Genomic DNA, 22,744 nt, shown 5'->3' with positions numbered 1-22,744 from the left:
ATGCTTGGAAGGGAATGAGAGTGAAGTAGAAAAAACAAAATAGGGAGTTTGGGTCTCTCATAAAGTCTTGAGAAAACAGTTACTACTTAAAACACAGCTACCACCACCACACACTTCCTTTACCATCAGTGCTGAAAGCCTATAGTCCGATAGAATTGTTTTTGATGATGATGTTTAAAATAAAAAGTATTTCAAGAAACTATGTGCCTTCTTTGTAAAATCAGAGATCAGCATTTCATAAACTGCAAATAAAAACAAACCCTTTGAGTTCAATAACAAATTGAGGAAATGTCCTCTAATTCCCATGGCTTTCTAATCTTTTAGATAGTTTTCTCCAGCGTTTTATTTACAAATAATTAAGATTAGGGGTACATTATTATACTTCACATTATAGTTCATTTTTCAATAAAAAGTGGGGAATGTAGACTCTACTTCATAAGAGGATTAAAAAACTAAATTCTTACTTAGTTTCTAACTCCTTACGTATAAAATACACCATAGGCAAGTATACGATACAGAACAGGGATTAGAAAAAACACTTGCTGTGTTGGACTACTCAATGTATATGCTGTTCCAAACCCTCCTCCCTGCACATAATTTCTGCTCTTTGCCTGCCATTACAGGCTTCCGAATGATTTGCTGCTCTATGTTTGTTTTTCTGGGATATCTGTGTATATTTTATAGAAGACCAAAGATAGATAGCCAACACTATAAAATATTTACATATAGTGTGACAGAATAGCATCATCACTACTTAGGAACTTGTTAGAAATAAAAATTATTGGGGCATAACACAGATATACCGATTAAGAATAATCTGGCTATGGCCCAGAAATCTATAGTTTGGTAAGCTTTCCAAATTATTCCTGTATATCTTAAGAAGGATTGTAATGTAGTAAATGGTCAACCTAAAGGCAGAACAATCTAAAGACAGATTTTAGTTAATAAAAAAAATTAATTTTGCTGCTATAATGTCTTGATTTTTGGGTTGTGTGGATACTAAGTCACTTCAGTCATGCCCGACTCTGCACAACCCCGTGGACTGTAGCCTGCCAGGCTCCTCTGTCCATGGGATTCTCCAGGCAAGAATACCAGAGTGGGTTGCCATGCCCTCCTCCAGGGGATCTTCCTTGACCCAGGGATTGAACCCACATCTCTTATATCTCCTGCACTGGCAGGTAGATTCTTTACCACTAAGGCCACCTTTGTAGATAATGACAAATATCCACCAAAGTTGTACCAATCCTGAGTCGCCTCTGGTTGAACCAAGTCTTCTTGTTCATATAATAATGATCCATAGAATACCTTTCCCATCAAGCTCATGTTGTCTGCTCATGGGATTCATTTCACCAGAGACTATCAACTCATTCAGCAAGGAATATCAGCATATAACGTAGACAATGGTCTTCCCTGGTAGCTCAGCAGTAAAGAATCCACCAGCAATGCAGGAGTCATAGGAGACGTGGGTTCGATCCCTGCATTGGGAAGATGCCCTGGAGCAGGGCATGGCAAGTCATTCTAGTATCCTTGCCTGGGAAATCCAATGGATAGAAGAGCCTGGCGGGTTACAGTCTATAGTGTCACAAAGAACTGGACATGACTAAAGCGACTTAGCATGCACACACCATGGATGATATGTTAGGACAGAAAATGAAGCTACTCACTGTGGATAACATTTTAAAGTAAATTATCTAATAAAGCAAAAACATATATTGTTTTCAGTGAGTTTGTGAGATTTTCCTTAGTTACATTGTTTTTCTAGATCATAACAAATATTCTTATTTTATAACCTAATTGTTTGATATGGACAATTATAATAATTTAACCAGTGGTATAATGTGCTGAAGCCGATTAGAGTGCATTTAGATTTAAGAAACAAAGCATTTCTTTTTCTTGATGGAAACTGAATAAAAATGTCAAACTGCTGCAATCAGACATTCCAGATATGAATATTCATTGGCAACTGTTCATGGCAGATTTATGAGTTCTTTCACCTGCTGTTAGGAGGAAAAGGAAAACATTAAGTTGCCAAATAAAGCCATTAACATAAGCTAAAAGAAAAAAATATATACACAGATGGATGCTGATCTTGGAATTATGCAATCTTATCAAAAGAGACCTATTTCTTTTATATTGTGAAGGCATTTGTTTTGTACATGCAGATTGCAAAGGTCTAAGATTTGAACTCAGAATCTGCAATCTGCACCATCTCCCACGGTTTATGGAGGACAGTGGAACCAAACAGCTATCAACTTGTCATGGAATAGCTATGTGTAAAGACACTCATTAACAGTCTGAGTTGCACTTTAACCGTCTGCCCCATTCCTTCAGCACCATTTACATCAACATCCACGCATATTGGACTATTTTGCCCTAAAGAAAAGATTTGATTAAATTTGAGGGTATAATTTAAATGGACGATAACAAACTACTTCTATGGATTTGTTTGGAAAGTTGAGTAATGAGAAACAGCATAAAATATTTGCTTAGGCATGTTAGGTTACTTATTTAACCATGTGTGAATTCCCGTTAATTTGTGAAACACAGTTTTCATGAGCATTTTTAGTGCTTCCTGTTTACTACCAGGGTTGAAATGCTCCAAAAACAGAAGATTTCTTGAAGCTGTTCAGTGTTTTCATTTATAGGCAAGAAAAGGACACACAGAAGCAGTAATAATTGCCCTTTGAATATTTTATTATTCTCATCCACAATTCTGTTCTTATTTGTTTCAGGTATTTTTTAGTTTACCCTTTAGGTATATTTGATACAATCTTTTAAAAAAGTATGTGGATCTTTCTTATAGTTTAAATAAACACAGAGGTAATACTAATGGGCATTTCTATGTTAATTAATTGAATAAAATAGTAATGGAACGATGAGGCCAAGAATTTGGGTTGTATTTTACACAAAAATCGTAAGATTTCAACTGAATTATTTGGCAAAGCAATCACTGTATTTTTCTATAAGAAGAGGCAGTTGAAGAGAATTGTAGAGATCTGAAATAAGAAGCCCCCAGCTGCTGTTCCTGAATTATATCAAGAAGTTAAACAAGAAGATGGTATAGTCAAGTTACTGGACTTGGTTGACAAAATCAAACTGAATGGTGCTGAGTTCTCAAAAGTTTGCATTTATCTCACTCATTAATTGTTGGTGGAAGTGTAAATTAGTGTTGTCTATGGCTGAAAATTTGCTAACATTTTTATGGAGGATAATTCACCTAATATATGAAAATTAAACCTATACACCTGTTAAGCCAGTAATTCCTCTTCTAGGCATTGAAACTATAAAAGTTTACCACTTTCAAAAGAATTTATTGCATCAGAGTTATAGTAGCAAATGATTGACAGCAATCTAAATGTCTGTTAACAGAGGACAGGCTAAATAAATCCTGGTTCAACCGTACAATGGATTACTTGTAGATGTGAAAAGAATGAGGTAGTTATATAGTTACTGATGTGGACTAAATTTAAAGAATATTTTTAAATTAAAAAAAAACAAGGCACGAAATTTTGTATAGAATATGCTATAGCTTTAATGTGAAAGAGACAGAGAAAAGAGAATTTATTTTTCTGTTTGTTCATTTATCTATTCATCTATCCAGAAGGATACACAAGAATCTTTAAGTAGTGATTCTCCCTCTATAGATGACTAGGGTGGGAATACACCTCATTCTCATTCTCTGTGCATTATCATGTACTGAGTAAATATATTTAAAAATAAATTTTAATTGCAAAAAATTCATTGCCAACTATGCCACGTTATGAAGTAGGAGTCAATGTACACATAGAATAAATAATAATATCCTAAATGTTCAAGTGTTGTGTACTAGGTATAGTTAGGGGCTATTCTTATAGTAGGCTTTTATTATTTGAGTTTTTCTCCAATCAGTTACTTTTACATGTTAAAAATTTACAGTAATGCTATACTTCTTTAACTTGGTTAATGCTATGGGCCCTCTCCTCCCAAAATTGCACACATCCACACATCCACAAATATGTAATAAATCCAGATTTATTATTTGTAGTCCAAAGCCATTATCCATGGATGCTTAAAGTTCCTTGAATCTTGGGATAACAATTCCTTATTATTTTTCATTATTTAATAAACTTTTCACCGTATATTGTGGTATAGCCAATTAACAGTGTTGTAACAGTTTTCAGGTGCACAGTAAAGCAATTCAACCATACACATACATGTGTCAATTCTCCCCGAAACTCCCCTCCCATCCAGGCCCACATATAACGTTGAACAGAGTTCCGTGTGCTATAGAGTAGATTCTTGTTGGTTATCCATTTTAAATACAGCAGTGATGGACAGATGTGAGATTTGGACCATAAAGAAGGTTGAGAGCCAAAGAACTGTTGCTTTTGGATTGAGGTGTTGGAGAAGACTCTTGAGTGTCTCTTGGACAGCAAGATCAAATCCGTCAATCCTAAAGGAAATCAATTCTGAACATTCATTGGAAGGATTGATGCTGAAGCTGAAGCTCCAGTACCTTGGCCATCTGATGCGAATAGGAAACTCACTGGAAAAGACCCTGATGCTGGAAAAGACTGAGGGAAAGAGGAGAAGGGGGCAACAGAGGATGAGATGGTTGGATGGCATCATTGACTCAACGGATATGAGTTTGAGTAAACTTCAGGAGTGATAGTGATGGACAGGCAGGCCTGGCATGCTGCAGTCCATTGGGTAGCAGAGTCAGACACGACTAAGGGGCTGAACAACAACAGCAATCCCTTCCTCTTATCCTCCCTCACTGGCAATGAGGGTCTTAAGTTCTTTTCTAAGCCGGTGTGTCTGTTTTGTAAGTAACAACTATTTATTTTAACATGAGATAAATGTGGAAGTTATGTATCATTCATCCTTCAATTAGGTACAGAGAAAGATTCTAGTAATCACTTTGAACAAGACTTTAAATCAAATGCAATGTGTTAGATTGAAAATTTTGATTACAATCTAAGCCTGAGTAACTCTTGAAAAACAATACATTTAGAGTTACAAGTGGCCAGCTCACCAATTCCTTTTTTAGTCATTTTGTATCCTGGCAGCATTTCCATCATATTGGAAGTGTTTTAGAAATATTAGCCAAAGGGAAAAAATTAACTAAATACTAAGAAAGTTTTATTATATTTCAAGAGTGAAATAGTAACAATGTGGGGTTTTTTGTCATTAAAAAATTTACTTGATACTAGTTATAAGGATGTGATGAGGCCTGCTGTTATTTTAAGATAAAAAAATCTCAATATCTATCACTTCAAAAATAAGCAGTATTACCTAAAAGAGTAGTCACTAAGAAACCACCTCTTTGAAAACACGAAATTCCTTAATAATTACTCTTAGTTGTTTATGTATCAACAACTATGATAGTGTTTCTATTACATGTATTATAAATTTTCTTTTAGTATTATATTCACAATAATCACCATCCTATTTTAAAATAATAGTGAATACAAGGCTAACTGTTAAGCACACAAAAGCGGAACACACGGAAGATTTATTAACATAAATTCTGAAGTTGCTAAAAAATAATGAAAGACATTTAATCACTCCATAGATGTATTCTTTTAAAACATAATACTTTCATTCAAATTGGGGTTTTGTATTTGGAGATTTACATCAGTTATTTTCCTGGGTTTGTTTGTGCTTCTCATTTTCTCTCTCTTAAAATATTTGAAAAGTAGCATAACATCTCTTTCCTTTGACCTCTTCTGACAAATTAAATATTCAACAACCCTCAAGCATCCATTACCCTTGAGATGACATCATGATCTCAGTAACACTCCTTTAAGCTAATCAACATAATTGCCACACATCTAGAACTTGCAGAGATCCTTAGACAAAGGTAGCAGCAGAGCCTTTGCTATTAAGGGGTCAGAATTTAGGTTTAAATGGCTCAGGGTCTTAGATTCAGCCCTTTATTTAATATCTGGTCAAAATATGCTCTCTCCTTAATTAGCAAATGAAGAAACACAAAGCAAGAAATTCATATTCATAGGGTATGATAGGAAAGACTATTCTATAAGATCTATTTTGGATAACAAAGCCTTCAACAAAATACATTTTTTTTTCCAGTTTTTAAGGGACATAGGGCAGCTGACAGGTGAAGTGTGAAGCTTCCTACTATGTGTCCCATTAGGGGACAAGGAATTTGCTCTCTCATCAATAACAATTTTACTGGTTCTTCTGATTATATAGCTGTAAATCTTAACACAGGTTTTATAGTTAATGTATCCCAGATGCCCTGAGTATTTGAAAACAATAAAAACAACACAAACCATATTAAAAAACACATATGTGCCAAGCACTGTTCTAAGTGTTTTCAGACTCTCTGGTTTATTTCCTCCTTAGAACCACCTTATGATGTGGGCAGTATTATTAACTCATTTACAGATGAGGAATTTGAGGTGAAGAGGTGTCTACTTACCATGATCAAAATCATGAAACTGCGTGGGGAATTTGAATCCAAACCAAGGAAATTTACACATTTAAACACTACTAAATTACACTGAGGGCTTCTCTGATGGTTCAGCAGTAAAGAAATTCAAAGTGAAATTCTCTCAATCATGCCCAACTCTTTGGGAGCCCATGGACTATACAATCCATGGAATTCTCCAGACCAGAACACTGAAGTGGGTAGCCTTTCCCTTCTCTAGCAGATCTTCCCAACCCAGAAATGGAACCGGGGTGTCCTGCGTTGCAGAAGGATATTTTAGCAGCTGAGCTATCAGGGAAGCCCTAAAGGAATCTGCCTGCAATACAGGAGAACAGGAGATACGGGTTTGATCCTTGAGTTGGCGAGATCCCCTGGAAGAGGGCATGGCAACCCACTACCGTATTCTTGCCTGAAGGATCCCATGGACAGAGGAGCCTGGTGAGCTACAGTCCATTACGTCTCAAAGAGTCAGACATGACTGAAGCGACTGAGTACAAGCACTGTACATTGAACGTTAAAGACACGTTTTAAATAACCTTATATTTTTTTTTTGAAAGAAAGGTCACAGGAAGAAAAAGTGAGAGTCGCTCAGTCCTATACATACAGTCCATGGAATTCTCCAGGCCAGAACACTGGAGTGTGTAGCCTTTCCCTTTCTTCAGGGGATCTTCCCAAACCAGGGATCAAACCCAGGTCTCCCACATTGCAGGTGGATTCTTTACCAGCTAAGCCACAAGGGAAATCCCACAAGAAAAGAAGGCTGATGATTATGTATAGACTCATCCAACAGATATTTATCAGTTACTGTTAGGCATTTTTGTAGAAGCAACTAACAAAAGATGAATAAAAAACAAAATGAAGCTGCTGCTGCTGCTAAGTCGCTTCAGTCATGTCCAACTCTGTGCGACCCCATAGACAGCAGCCCACCAGGGTTTATATTCTTAAACCCACTATATTTAAAAGAGCTTTAAGTAAGATGGTTGCCAGGATATATTAATGAAGTGTTATTTGACTATTCTGTGATTTTTCTCTATGTAGCTTTTTTTTTTCCTTTTTGTCAGTGTAAGTCTAATCAATACCACCAAAAATTTTCTCTGACCTGTTTCTATTCAACTGTGTATAATGCCTATAATAATCTATTTTTCTGATTAACATTCAGATTCTCTGTCTACCATGAAGTCTTCTCTGAATACATATACATAAATGACTTTAAAGTGTGGAGTTTAAAATACTCATGTAATATCAAATATAGCTAATAACATTAACATTTTACTGAATTTTTAGGTATAATTTCTTGAAAACTAGTTGTCTGGTATAATTTTTTGTCATTCAAAGCAGCTCTATCTAATATAATTTCTGCAGTGACAAGCATATCCCATAATTATATGGTCTGAAATAATAGTCACTAGACACATATGGCTATTGAGGACTTGAAATGTGGTTAGAGGGACAGAATAATTGAAATTTTACTTTTATTTAATTCAGCAAATCGAATTTAAATTGTCACATGTGGCTACTGGCTGCCTGACAATGTAGACCTGCAGTGATATATTTAGAGCTGATATTTAATAAATTTTGTTGAATGAATGCATACATAAAAGTTCTCAAGTTCTCAAGATATATTCATTGCACTTAACTTTTTGGTTTGGAAAGTATTAAAAAACATCTATGAAGGCAAACATTTTAGGGATGCTGCAGCCATGAAATTAAAAGACGCTTGCTCCTTGGAAGAAAAGTCATGACCAACCTAGATAGCATATTCAAAAGCAGAGACATTACTTGGCTGACTAAGGTCCGTCTAGTCAAGGCTATGGTTTTTCCAGTAGTCATGTATGGATGTGAGAGTTGGGCTGTGAAGAAGGCTGAGCACCGAAGAATTGATGCTTTTGAACTGTGGTGTTGGAGAAGACACTTGAGAGTCCCTTGGACTGCAAGGAGATCCAACCAGTTCATTCTGAAGGAGATCAGCCCTGGGATTTCTTTGGAAGGAATGATGCTAAAGCTGAAGCTCCAGTACTTTGGCTACCTCATGTGAAGAGTTGATTCATTGGAAAAGATCCTAATGCTGGGAGGGACTGAGGGCAGGAGGAGAAGGGGACGACAGAGGATGAGATGGCTGGACGGCATCACTGACTTGATGGACGTGAGTCTGAGTGAACTCCGGGAGATGGTGATGGACAGGGAGGCCTGGCGTGCTGCGATTCATGGGGTCGCAAAGAGTCGGACACAACAAAGCAACTGAACTGAACTGAATCATAGAATCATAAAGTTAGCCTAGGGAAAGACTCTTGATCATTTAATCATACAGACTTTTACTTGACAAACAAGAGGCAGCTGAGTCCAGGGAAACAAATATCCTTTTACAACTAGTCTGTAAAGAGGCAAGGACTAGAGCCCACGTGTCTGTTTCTCAGGGTAGAATTTTGGCCATAATACTCTGAAATTTTCTGAGTCATTCAACATTTTGCTTTTCCACCATCTATAAAATTGTAACCTATTTTAGTGCTTTGTTTTGGCGTGGCCTGGAAGCAGACGTAAATCCAGGATTGTTCAGCCAATAAGTCGTGTCAGACTCTGTGACCCCATGGACTGTAGAACGCCAGACTCCCCTGTCCTTCACTATCTCCTGGAGTTTGCTCAAATTCATGTCCATTGAGTCAGTCATGCCATCCTACCAACTCATCCTCTGTTGTCCTCTTCTCCTCCTGCCCTCAATCTTTCCCAGCATCAGGGCCTTTTCCAAAGAGTCAGTTCTTTGCATCAGGCAAAGTATTAAAGCTTCAGCATCAGTTCTTCCAATGAATATTCAGGGTTGATTTCCTTTAGGGTTAACTAGTTTGATCTCCTTGCTGTCTAAGGGACTCTCAAAAGGAGTCTTCTCTAGCACCACAATTTGAAAACATCATTTTTTTGGCACTCAGTCTTCTTCATGATCCAACTCTCACATACAGGTAGTTAGTTTGGGAGGTGGGGAGAACACAAGCAGAGGAGCAATGTAGGGAAGGCTGGGTAGCAAGAAAGAGCATTATCAATCCAGATCCTGTGGGCCTCAGAGCTGTCTAACGAAGACAATTTGGAACATGATTTAGCCGTGCATATTTCAGAGTAATCCCAGTTGGGGAGGATGGGATGGTGTCAAGTGAGAGAACTGGAGTTCCCACTGGTTCCTGGGCATGTGGGATTCAGTCGATCACAGTGATGAAGCAAGGTGGGAGAGATTTGGGGATTTTTGAGGCTTTTCCAGCTTCTGTCCATTTTGACTTAGCATAGGACTTAGCTATAGTAGTTGTTAATATTTGTTCTATTGAATATGTATAATAGGAAAGATGTTATGCAGCTTGAAGAGATAAGGTTCAATATAGCTGTTTTTAGTCATCAAGTCTTAATGACTGAGTTTTTAAAATTAATTTATTTAATTGGAGGCGAATTACTTTACAATATTATAGTAGTTTCTGCCATACATTGACATGAGTCAGACATGGGTGTACACATGTACACATGGACTAAGAGCTTTTAAAGACAGAGATACTAATATTTGTATCCTAGGAACTAGCACAGTGACTAGTGGTAAATAAATGGTTTCCAAATTATTGCCATAACTTAATCTTGTCAACCTAATATACAAAATAACAACATAATATTTTAATACTCCTACTAATCTTAACAGTAAATACTAATTGTACCTAATATCTGTTTCTAGATAATTTCTGTATAATACTTCATTATTCCTCACCTTAATTCTGAGCTATATATACTACTCATCACCATAAAAATCATACTGCAACAAAGCACAAGTAGGATTTTTCCGTAGGTTTTTGGAAAAATGATATATTAACTATGGTATTCAAAATTTTAATTTATAACTTAATGCATTATTATAATTTCTAATATAAGGGATCTTTGATTTTGGAATTAGTTTGGTTTTGAAACGGGGATAAAAGCCTAAGGATTATGGTTCTTCTTATGCATCTCTGTACTTAAAGTTAGCTGCAAAACTAGTGGTATTCTGAAGCATGCAATACAGATGTGGCCATGATAGAAAACCAGAGTTAAGGAGAATATATAGATTTGCAAAGGAACATATATTACTTCTCTCCTAAATTTGATTTTTCCAAATAAGAGATTCCAAGACACTTGCTATAACCTCCCACGATAAGCACTGAGTACAGGGTTCCTTGGTGGCTCAGGTGGTAAAGAATCTGCCTGTCATGAAGGAGACCTGGGTTTGATCCCCAGGTTGGGAAGATCCCCTGGTGGAGAGCATGGCAACCCGCTCCAGTATTCTTACCTGGAGAATCCCCATGCACAGAGAAGCCTGGTGGGCTGCAGTCCAAGGGGGTGCAGAGTGAGACACAACTGAGTGACTAAGCATAGCACAGCACCCTCTAGGTATCTTAGATGTGATGCCTAAGATAAGCTATTTCCTTCACTTTACAACAGATTTCTAAGTTATTTTCCTACTGAGAAATTAACATCTGCAGAGCATATCTGATGTCTATATTATAGAACAGTTTTAATAACCAGAAAGTATTAAGACGGTAGATATCTTTGTTAGAATTCTATCACCCTAGGTTAGAGTCATTTAGGAAGCAGATGGGTTGAAACTTAAGTAAGAATGTTGTTTAGTATAACAATTAAAATATCTGTGCATAGTTTTACTTCAATTTGTTTACACTGGATTCTTTTCATTGTTTTAAGTCCAGTGTCAGTGCACGTTACCGAATGGAGAGTGTTGAAATGCTTCTCACAAAACCACTATACTGAGGTATATAGAGGCAGGGATAGTGGCAGCGGCAGTGGTTGGTTAAGTCTATACCAACTCAGCTTGCTGAGCTGAGCATGTGCAGAGATGTGCAGCATCTCTTCTCAATTCTAAGTTCAGTGAGGAGACTTCACCTTGGGAGCTTGAAATCCATCAAGTAGAAGTATTTACACCATAGAAATTGTACATGTTACAAATCAAGTGGTTCTGTCCCCCATCCTGTTATTAAACATTTAGCAGCATCATTTACCATATGCCACTGCATATAAAGGCCTGTGAGGAGTCCCGGAACTAACTAATTTCATTCAACTTAAGATTTATTTGTAGAAGTGCCTTGCCTGCGTGATACTTCATGATTAGGTGGCCAAATTGTTTCTGGAACAAAAAAATCATGAGTCTAGAGTTGTGGTGTTGCATTATACAATGACTGGCTCTACAGCATGAGAAACTAATGGTAAAAAGACTGTCGTTTTCTTAAATTTTTTATTGGAGTTAAAATTTTACTTTTAATTCTGAGATCATCACAAGGTTTCCAAGTTTTATTTTGTTAATGAAATTAAAAAAATACATTGCCATCTCTTCTCATAGCTGAATGAACATTAATATTGAAAAAAAATTGAAAATTAAAAAGATATAATCTCAGAATACATTATAATTATTCCTAGGAAAGAAAACAATTTCCTTCTTTCATACCATCCTACTATGTATCAGTGACGGTTTTGTCACAAGCAGAAAGGATCTTTAGAACAGTAGATATAAGAATGATAACTTGAAAATTATTATATTCAATTTGAGCAATGTTGAGAGAGTTGAAGTTGCCAGACAGAATACCCAATCATACAAAAACCATGGAGTGTCCATGGATCTCTTTTGTTCTTCAGTTACTGACCAGTGTCTGATCTTTGCAGCCCTATAGGCTGTAGCGTGCCAGGCTTCCCTGTTCTTCACCATCTCCCAGAGCTTGCTCACACATGTCCATTGAGTCAGGGATGTCATCCAATCACCTTGTCCTCTGTCACTCCTTTCTCCTCCTGCCTTCAGTCTTTTCCAGCATCAGGGTCTTTTCCAATGAGTTGGCTCTTCGCATCAGGTGGCAAAGTAACGCCTCTGCTTTTTAATTTGTGGTCTAGGTTTGTCATAGCTTTTTTTCCAAGGAGCAAGCATCTTTTAATTTCATGGCCACAGTCACCATCTGCAGTGATTATGGAGACCAAGAAAATCAAGTTTGTCACTGTTTCCATTGTTCCCTGTCTATTTACCATAGAGTGACGGGATCAGATGCCATGATCTTCGTTTTTTGAATGTTGAGTTTTAAGCCAGCTTTTTCACTCTTTCATTTTCATCAAGAGGTTCATTAGTTCCTCTTGGGTTTCTGCCGTAAAGGCGGTGTTATCTGCATATCTGACGTTATTGATATTTCTTCTAGCAATCTTGATTCCAGCTTGTGCTTCATCCAGCTTGCCATTTCACATGATGTACTTTTGCATATAAGTTAAATGAGCACAGTGACAATATACAGCCTTGACATATTGCTTTCCCCATTGGAACCAGTCCATTCTTCCATGTATGCTCTAACTGTTGCTTCTTGACCTGCATACAGGTTTCTCAGGAGGCAGGTAAGGTGGTCTGGTATTCCTTTCTCTTTAAGAATTTCCCACAGTTTGTAGTTCTCCATACAGTCAAAGACTTTTGCATAGTCAATGAAGCAGAAGTAGATGCTTTAATGGAATTCTCTTGCTTTTTCTATGATCCAACAGATGTTGGCAATTTGGTCTCTGGTTCCTCTGCCTTTTCTAAATCCAGTGTGAACATCTGGAAGTTCTTGGTTCATGTAATGTGGAAGCCTAGCTCGGAGGATTTTGAGCATTACTTTGCTAGCATGTCAATGAGTGCAATTGTGAGGTAGTTTGAGCATTCTTTGGCATTGCCTTTCTTTAACTGCAGGGATAGATATCAAATCTGACTTCTCAGGAAGCTTTCTTTTCTCTCCTTGCTATTCTCGGGAACTCTATAGTCAGGTGGGGATATCTTTTTCTTTTCTCTTTGCCTTTAGCCTCTTTTTTTTCTTCAGCTATTTGTAAGGCTTCCTTAGAAAACCATTTTACCTTTTTGAATCCCTTTTTCTTGGGGATGATCTTAATCACTGCCTCCAATACAATATTATGAACCTCCATCTATAGTTCTTCAGGCACTGTCTATCAGATCTAATCCCTTGAATCTGTCTGTCACTTCCATTATATAATCATAAGGGATTTGATTTAGGTCATACCTGAATGGTCTAGTGGTTTTCCCTACTTTCTTCAATTTTTCTGAATTTGGCAGTAAGGATTTCATGATTCGATCTGCAGTCAGCTCCCAGTCTGTTTTTGCTGACTATAGAGAGGTTCTCCATCTTTGGTTGCAAAGAATATAATCAATATGATTTCAGTATTGACCATCTGGTGATGTCTTAGCTGAGGATTTATCACATTATATAAATTCCTGGTTTCCTTATCTGTACTTACTTAAGTAGATTTCTCATAAGAAAAGTTCTTTCAGAGTTACTTTTCACAGAGAAAATGTAGCCACAAGTGTGTGGTCTACTTTCCAGGTGTCACTCAATAAACTCTGTAATCTCTCTGAATCTTCCATTAGTTTCTGGTGCATTGCACTCATCTTGATAATCCTGGTAACACACGTAGTTTGATGATGAACAAAAATGAGGACTCTTTCTAGAGACAAGATGAATTCTAGATTTAATATTGGCCTGATTAACTGCTGTTCTGATAGCTGATCTGGACACCCTGGGATTAACACTGCCCCATGTCCTTCAAACTATGCTAAATAATGTTTCAACTTATTTGAAAAATATTGATTTATTTTCAAGTGCTATCAGATATCATTATCCCTTATGTAATTATTTCTAGTAGTGTTAGTTACTCAATTGGGTCCAACTTTTTGTGACCCCATGTACTGTGGCCCACCAAGCTCCTCTGTGCATGGGATTCTCCAGGCAAGAATACTGGAGTGGATTGCCATTCCCTTCTCCAGAGGATCTTTCTGATGCAGGGATTGAACCTGAGTCTTCCTCATTGCAGGCAGATTCTTTACCGTCTGAGCTACAGGGAAGATCCATTTCTAGTAAGTTATTGCCAATATTTATACGTTATTAGAAATGAGAAACAATTAAAAATGTGAGAGGAACAGTATATTTTATGTTACCTCCTCTTCTACTCCAAAGATTGATACTTGAGAAAAAACTAAACTCTTGGACAGTAGCAAGTCAAGCAAGAAGGTCCAGTTAAATGCATGTCTGGCATATTTAACAAAGCAGATCAACCAATAGATGTATATTAACCATGAATTTGTTTTTGTAAAGGAGAATTATTATTGACATTTTTGGCTTGCGGGGCCACTGAGAGTGAGTAAGTTGAGTGTTGTTCAATTATTTAATCAAGTCCTAGGAAAGATGTGAATCACAAGGTCAGCTGGCATGTGAACTGAATTATAGAAGCAGAGTGGTATTGGCCAAAAGGTAGACTGCAGTACTGAGAGTATCATACAGATTGACTCTTTGTCAGCGGGTATATTGACAAGTGAACATGTGGAAAACTATTTTTGGACTTTTGAATTAAAATGATTTTAAAAAGAATAAGGAACTATGAATAGTGTAGTGACTCTAAGCATGTAGGCTATTTTAGCTTAAGTGCTCTCATAAGAGCCAGTAAATAGGTACAAACATAGAGAACAGTTTTTCCAAAACCACTTCCAACACAGACAACTGTAATGAGTATTGAGAACAACAAGGTACCAGCGTTAATAGTCGGAGAAGGCGATGGCACCCCACTCCAGTACTCTTGCCTGGAAAATCACATGGATGGAGGAGCCTGGTAGACTTCAGTCCATGGGGTCGCTAAGAGTCAGACATGGCTGAGCAACTTCAGTTTCACTTTTCATTTTCATGCATTGGAGAAGGAAATGGCAACCCACTCCAGTGTTCTTGCCTGGAGAATCCCAGGGACGGGGGAGCCTGGTGAGCTGCCATCTATGGGGTCGCACAGAGTCCGACACGACTGAAGCAACTTAGCAGCAGTAGCAGCAGCAGCGTTAATGGTAAATAGAAGTATTGACCCTTTAAACTATCATTTAGACATACAAAAGTAGAAATGCAGAATGTTCACTCATCTTTAAGTTTTTTAGATTTCTAAACATATGAAGGGGCTTCCCTGGTGCCTCAGATGGAAAAGAATCTGCATGCAGTGCAGAAGATCCGGGTTCAATCCCTCAGTCAGGAAGATTCCTTGAAGAAGGGACCAGCTATCTACTCCAGTATCTTGCCTGGAGAATTCCATGATAGAGGAGCTTGATAGGCTACAGTCCATTGGGTCACAAAGAGTAGGACATGGCTGAATAACTAACACACACACACACACACACATGTTAAGATGTTTGCAATGTGTACATTATGAACATAATTTATTAATATAAATTTACTTAGTGAAATTTGGCAGAATATGATATTTATTTCAATAAGCTATAAAGATCTATGTAAAATATTTCTTTCAGTGACTAATATATGTGCAAAGAGTAACTATTCTGTTACTTACCAGTGTGGAAGAATAATTACTTTGTTGATTCCCAGTAAGATAAACATATCCTTTATGATCAATTGCATCTCTGATAGAATGACAGACATGACTAATTGAGGGAAAGCAGTAGATCCAATATAGTTTTATTTCATAAAGGTTTTGGTTCTGTAGCACATGCCAAAAGTCATCAATAAATTGAGATGTAGTGTCTTGTTTCAACCACCATTCAGTTACAGCACAGAGCTATAGGATTATAGTCAGTGAGTTGTATTTGATGGGTCATTGCCAAGTTCACGTGACATAAGTAATGTCCCACAGTGGTTGGTCCCAGGCCTATCCTTGAGTATCTTAATCAGTGACTTTGATGATTGACTCATGAACATAATCATTAATTTTGCAGGTAAGTTGCAGAGAGTGGCATCTTAAGCACTTCAGAGGGAAAGAATGAGAATATAAACTAACTTTAGGAAATTCCACAAGTTTTCAGAATTAATTATGATTAAATTCAAGAAGAACAAATAAAGCTTATTGTGTTGACAGAAAAAAAATTTAAAAGTAGGAGAGTGAGGAAAAGTTGTCTATGCATAAAAATACTTAAAGTCTGAAGCACCCCAGAGAAAGGGATTAAAAAGTCAAATATGGGTTCACAATGTACTGTAAGGTTTAAAGGAAACAGGAGACTTGGTTACTTGAATGAAGTAATAACATTACGGCACTGTGGACAAGAGATTTGGGGCAGAAAATTTGTTTTGAATCCAAGATGCAAACTTAGTAACTTTGAGATCTTGGGTTGAACCATGCTGTATCTCTGAATCTCATATGATAAATGGGTTAATTTGTATAAAAATGCATACTGAATTTTAAATCACTATTCTAGTGTTGGTTGAAAATAATTTCTCTCAACTTATAGATATTTTATCCACACTTAATAGGATTTTTGAAGGGCTTAAACATTTAAAGGACTTAGATAATATTTTCTATTAGAAGATACAAAATTGCAGTTGAATTAATTTTTTAGCCAAAATATAGTAATTCCAATCTTTCCAGAACACAAATGGGAACTAGGCATTTCTAAAATGCTAATTAATCCAGAAGTTGTATTCTGCTAACTATAGTACTGAAGATTTAACTTTTATAAAGCCAGGGTTATTAGATTCTGGCAAGCTATGAAATATTCAATTTTATATGTTTCAAAAGAAAAAAAATGATATGACTACATTTTCATCTATCTAAGACTAGATATGACTTCCCTGGTGGCTCAGTTGGTAAAGAATCCGCCTACCAATGCAGGAGACACAGGTTTAATCCTGAGATGGGAAGATCCTCTAGAGAAGGAAAAGGCAACTCACTCCAGTATTCTTGCCTGGAAAATCCTATTAAACAGAGGAGCCTGGCAGGCTACAGTCCATGGGATTCTAAGAGTTGGATACAACTTAGCAACTAAACCACCACACAAGACTAGATAAAGTTCAGGCCAAAAACAGTTTGTATACTCTTTAAAAGATCTTTCAGAGGGCCTTCCTGGTTTAATAGTAAGTCTTTTCTTTCCTTCTTTGTTTAGTACTTTTGCCTGGAAAATCCCATGGATGGAGGAGTCTGGTAGGCTACAGTCCATGGGGTCGCTAAGAGTCGAACATGACTGAGCGACTTCACTTTCACTTTTCACTTTCATGCATTAGAGAAGGAAATGGCAACCCACTCCAGTATTCTTGTCTGGAGAATCCCAGGGACGAGGGAGCCTGGTGGGCTGACGTTTATGGGGTCGCACAGAGTTGGACACGACTGAAGCGACTTAGCAGCAGCAGCAGCAGCAGCATCCCCAATTCACTGTTTTACTAGCCTGACTTCACTACTCTGTTGATTTTTCTACTGCAGTAAATAAATCTTTATTTTGCTTGTGCTTAAAAATTTAGTTTTTTTTTTAAATTGCTCCTTTAGTCTTAGGCAAAAGGAGATAATAGCAAGGGAGGCAAACTTCTGGTTTGAGAGCTGAGACAGGAATCTAGAATCCTATATACACAGATGACAACTTGTTAAGTATATACAAATGAAGTCCCAAATATCTATTTCCATAACACTCATTAGACTAAGCTATGGTGGGTCCAGGTAAAAATGAGGTGCAGAGGGAAACCACTAAGGAAAAAGTAGGGGCTTAAGTATGTTATAATGTTAAAAAAAAAAAAAAGGATTGAAGCATTTTCCTTACAAAAATGATTTTCACTTCAGATCAAGTGTTCCTTGATCTGAAACCATTTCTCCCAATTAAATAGTTTAATTTGCATATGTGGTTTATTACATACATAGATCTTACTATATATTCTAATTTTTTGGCATGAAACTTTCACTGATTCAGGAAATTTTACATTAAGATTGCCTGGTAATGTGAAATCTGTTCAGGAAGATTGGAAAACCATATCATATTCCCAGTAGATTATACTATCATTTTTAACAGTTTCCTCAAAACAAACTCATATCTGCTCAATTGTAAACAATGCTGCATGAAGCATTTTAACCCTAAATAAACATGCTGTTTATTTAAACATGTAAGTGTTGGAGAAATACAAAATCTGATGCCAAAGTCCCTTAGCAACAAAGAACTTGAATGATTATAAAAAGATTAACATGACTAAATCTCTAAAATAACCTAAGCTTGTTAACATTTAGAACCTGCATATTTAATGAGGATGCAATTCAACAATTCCACCTTATCTTTTTCACTTGAGAGAATGCCAGCTCTTTCTTCTTTTCTCCTCTTGCAATTCTACTCCTCTTGATATAAGATCAACATAACTTAACTCTTCTATTGTCACCGTGTATGAAAGACATGTCCAGCAAAACCACAACTTTTTATTGCTTGTGATTTCTAGAACAACGAATCTTAAAACCTTAACATATAGACTTTATGGACATGAATCTGAGAAAACTCTGGGAGATAGTGGAGGAGAGGGAAGCCTTGTGAGCTGCAGTTCATGCAGTCACAGAGTCATACATGGCTTAGCGACTGAAACAACAACACAGATTGCACTTGGGGACCTTGTAAAAATGCAGATTTTTAATTCAGCAGGTCTGGAATGGGGCCCCAGATTCTGCATTTTGAATAAACTGCCAGATGTTGTCCATTCTGCTCTAAAATAGCAGCTGTGTCCTGAAACACATAGAGAAGAAATACTTCACCAAATCTTTGAACTATGACAAAGTTCTAACTTTTTGTAAAACCCTGCAAATATGAATAGCTCAATAAGAATACGAATATAATATGGTAGGAATTATGATTCTGGCCTCAAGAAATGGCTAAGGAATCTGAGCTAAGGAAAATGGCACCATCCACAAAGGTCAGTGCTCCTGTATTCTTATCAAGAGGCAGTAATGCTTTAAATTTCTTGTTAATACTCATAAAATATTTACTGTATCAGAAGTGTAATGCACTATAGATGCACTGATACTCTATTTTGAATCATATGGTACCTCTCAAATCTTAACCTATTAGTAGATTTTGAGCAGTACATGATATTAATAAATACTATATATTTTTAAAACATAGTTTAGTTAATGAATCATCATTAAAGACAAAATTGTGAGCTAAGGCTGTGTCTGATTGCTTATAAAAACAAATGCAACTAATTATGAGATATTTCTATATGGCATAAATGGAAATGCCATAAAGATTGACTCACTTTTTGCTTGTGAGATTCATAGAGAACAATAAATACTATTTATGTTTGTTATCTTTAAATTCATGGAAAGGATGAATTAGTTGAATGAGAATTGGGTTGGAGAAAGAGAAGCTCTGAAGTAGGATTAGTCTTAGTGTTAGTCACTCAGTCATGTCTGACTCTTTTCGACACCATGGTCTGTCCATGGAATTCTCTAGGTAAGAATACTACAGTGGGTTGCCATTCCCTTCTCCAGGGGATCTTCCAGACCCTAGGACTGAACTGGGGTCTCCTGCATTGCAGGTAGATTTTTTACTATCTGAGCTATCAGGGAAGCCCAAAGTAGGATTAGTACCTGTGTTATCAAAACCTCTGTGAACCTCTACCCCTTGAGTGATTAAATGGAGCTAATAACTCATACATATAGGGCTGGTGTGCAGGTGGTGGGGGTGCTTCCAAGATAGCTCAGTGGTAAAGAATCCACCTGCCAAGCAGGAGATGTGGGTTCGATCCCTGGGTCAGGAAGATTCCCTGGATGAGGAAATGGCAACCCAGTCCAGCGTTCTTGCCTGGGAGATCCATTAGACAGAGGATCCTGGCAGGCTACAGTCCATGGGGTCACAAAGAGTCGGATGATAATTAAGACTAAGCAACAGCAACAAATAGAGCTGGGACAAAGCAGTGAGCTAATGCACAGAAGATCTTTAGCACTGTGTCTGCCCACGGTTGGTTGCCAATCTACAAATACTAGCATCAGATATTAGTACTCTTAATGATGTGAGTTTTGGCCAACATTGTATAAATGAGAAAATACTTATAAAACACCTTTCCCCATATTACTCCTAATAACAATAATAATACAAATTCCACCATTTATGGAATACATTTATGAATGCCAAGTATTGTATGAAAAACAATAATATCATTCAACACTGGTTTATATCTAAAGTTTATATATTATTTAAGAATAATCAAGTCCAGAAAAATTAAGTAGTTTGCTATAAGTTCCTGCTGCTGCTGCTGCTGCTGCTAAGTCGCTTGAGTCATGTCCGACTGTGCGACCCCATAGAGGGCAGCCTACCAGGCCTCCCCATCCCTGGAATTCTCCAGGGAAGAACACTGGAGTGGGTTGCCATTTCCTTCTCCAATGCATGAAAGTGAAAAGTGAAAGTGAAGTCGCTCAGTCGTGTCCGACTCTTAGCGACCCCATGGACTGCAGCCCACCAGACTCCTCTGTCCATGGGATTTTCCAGACAAGAGTACTGGAGTGGGGTGCCATTGCCTTCTCCAGCTTAAAGTTCCTAGAGTTTGTTAATTGCAGAACAGGTATTTCAGCTTAGAGTTTCTAAGTTTACAATTCTTGGTCTTTCCACTACAGTGATGTACAAACTTGTGTCCCTTGAGTGTTGTCATCTGTTAGATGTGATTAATAATGTAGACCACATACACTTTAAAAATTGCACCAAAAATGACTATTGAAAAATCAACATAAGGCTTGGCACAGAGTTAGCAACAGATATACATTCTCTTGAACATTCTTTGGCATTGCCTTTCTTTGGGATTAGAATGAGAACTGAAGTTTTCCAGTCCTATGACCACTGCTGAGTTTTCCAAATTTGCTGGCATATTGAGTGCAGCACTTTCACAGCATCATCTTTTAGGATTTGAAAGAGCTCAACTGGAATTCCATCACCTCCACTAGTTTTGTTCATAGTGATGCTTTCTACGGCACACTTGACTTCGCATTCCAAGTTGTTTGGCTCTAGGTCAGTGATCACACCACTGTGGTTATCTGAGTCATGAAGATCTTTTTTGCATAGTTGTTCTGTGTATTCTTGACACCTCTTCTTAATGTCTTCTGCTTCTGTTAGGTCCATACTGTTTCTATCCTTTATTGTGCTCATCTTTGCATGATATGTTCCCTTGGTATACTTTTCTTGAAGAGATCTCTAGTCTTTCCCATTCTGTTATTTTCCTCTATTTCTTTGCATTCATCACTGAGGAAGGCTTTCTAATTTCTCCTTGCTATTCTTTGAAACTCTGCATTCAAATGGGTGTATCTTTTCTTTTCTCCTTTGCCTTTAGCTTCTCTTCTTTTCTCAGCTATTTGTAAGGCCTCCTCAGAAAACCATTTTGTTTTTTCGCATTTCTTTTTCTTGGGGATGGTCCTGATCTCTGGCTCCTGTACAATGTCATGAACCTCAGTCCATAGTTCATCAGGCACTCTGTCTATCAGATCTAATGCCTTGAATCTATTTGTCAATTCCACTATATAATCATAAGGGATTTGATTTAGGTTATACCTGAATGGTCTAGTGGTTTCCCTACTTTCTTCAATTTAAGTCTGCATTTGGCAATAAGGAATTCATGATCTGAGCTACAGTCAGCTCCCAGTCTTGTCTTTGCTGACTGTATAGAGCTTCTCCATCTTTGGCTGTAAAGAATATAAACAATCTGATTTCAGTATTGACCATCTGGTGAGGTCCATGTGTAGAGTCTTCCCTTCTGTTGTTGGAAGAGGGTGTTTGCTATGACCAGTGCATTCTTTTGGCAAAACCCTATTAGCCTTTGACCTGCTTTATTTTGTACTCCATGGCCAAATTTGCCTGTTACTTTAGGTATCTCTTGACTTCCTACTTTTGCATTCCAGTCACCTATAATGAAAAGGACATCTTTTGGGGGTGTTAGTTCTAGAAGGTCTTGTAGGTCTTCATAGAATCATTCAACTTCAACTTCTTGGGCATTGCTGGTCGGGGCATAGACTTGGATTGCCGTGATTTTGAATGGTTTTCCTTGTAAATGAACAGAAATCATTCTGTTTGTGAGACTGCATCCAAGTACTGCATTTCAGACTCTTGTTGACAATGATGGCTACTCCATTTTTTCTAAGGAATTCTTACCCAGGTAGTACACATAACGGTCATCTGAGTTAAATTCACCCATTCCAGTCCATTTTAGTTCACTGATTCCTAAAATGTAGATGTTCACTCTTGTCATCTCCTGTTTGACCGCTTCCAATTTGCCTTGATTCATGGACCTAACAGTCCAGGTTCCCATGCAATATTGCTCTTTACAGCATCAGACTTCACTTCCATCACCAGTCACATCTACTGGGTATTGTTTTTGCTTTGGTTCCATCTCTTCATTCTTTCTGGAATTATTTCTCCACTGATCTCCTGTAGCATATTGGGCACCTACTGACCTGGGGAGTTCATCTTTCAGTGTCCTATCTTTCTGGTTTTTCGCTGTTAATGGGGTTCTCAAGGCAAGAATACTAAAGTGGTTAGCCATTACCTTCTCCAGAGGACCACATTTTTTCAGAACTCTC

The sequence above is a fragment of the Ovis aries genome, chromosome 1, assembly GCF_016772045.2.
Source record: "Ovis aries strain OAR_USU_Benz2616 breed Rambouillet chromosome 1, ARS-UI_Ramb_v3.0, whole genome shotgun sequence".
In the NCBI taxonomy this organism is placed as follows: domain Eukaryota; kingdom Metazoa; phylum Chordata; class Mammalia; order Artiodactyla; family Bovidae; genus Ovis; species Ovis aries.
Note: the sequence above shows the minus strand (reverse complement) of the source record.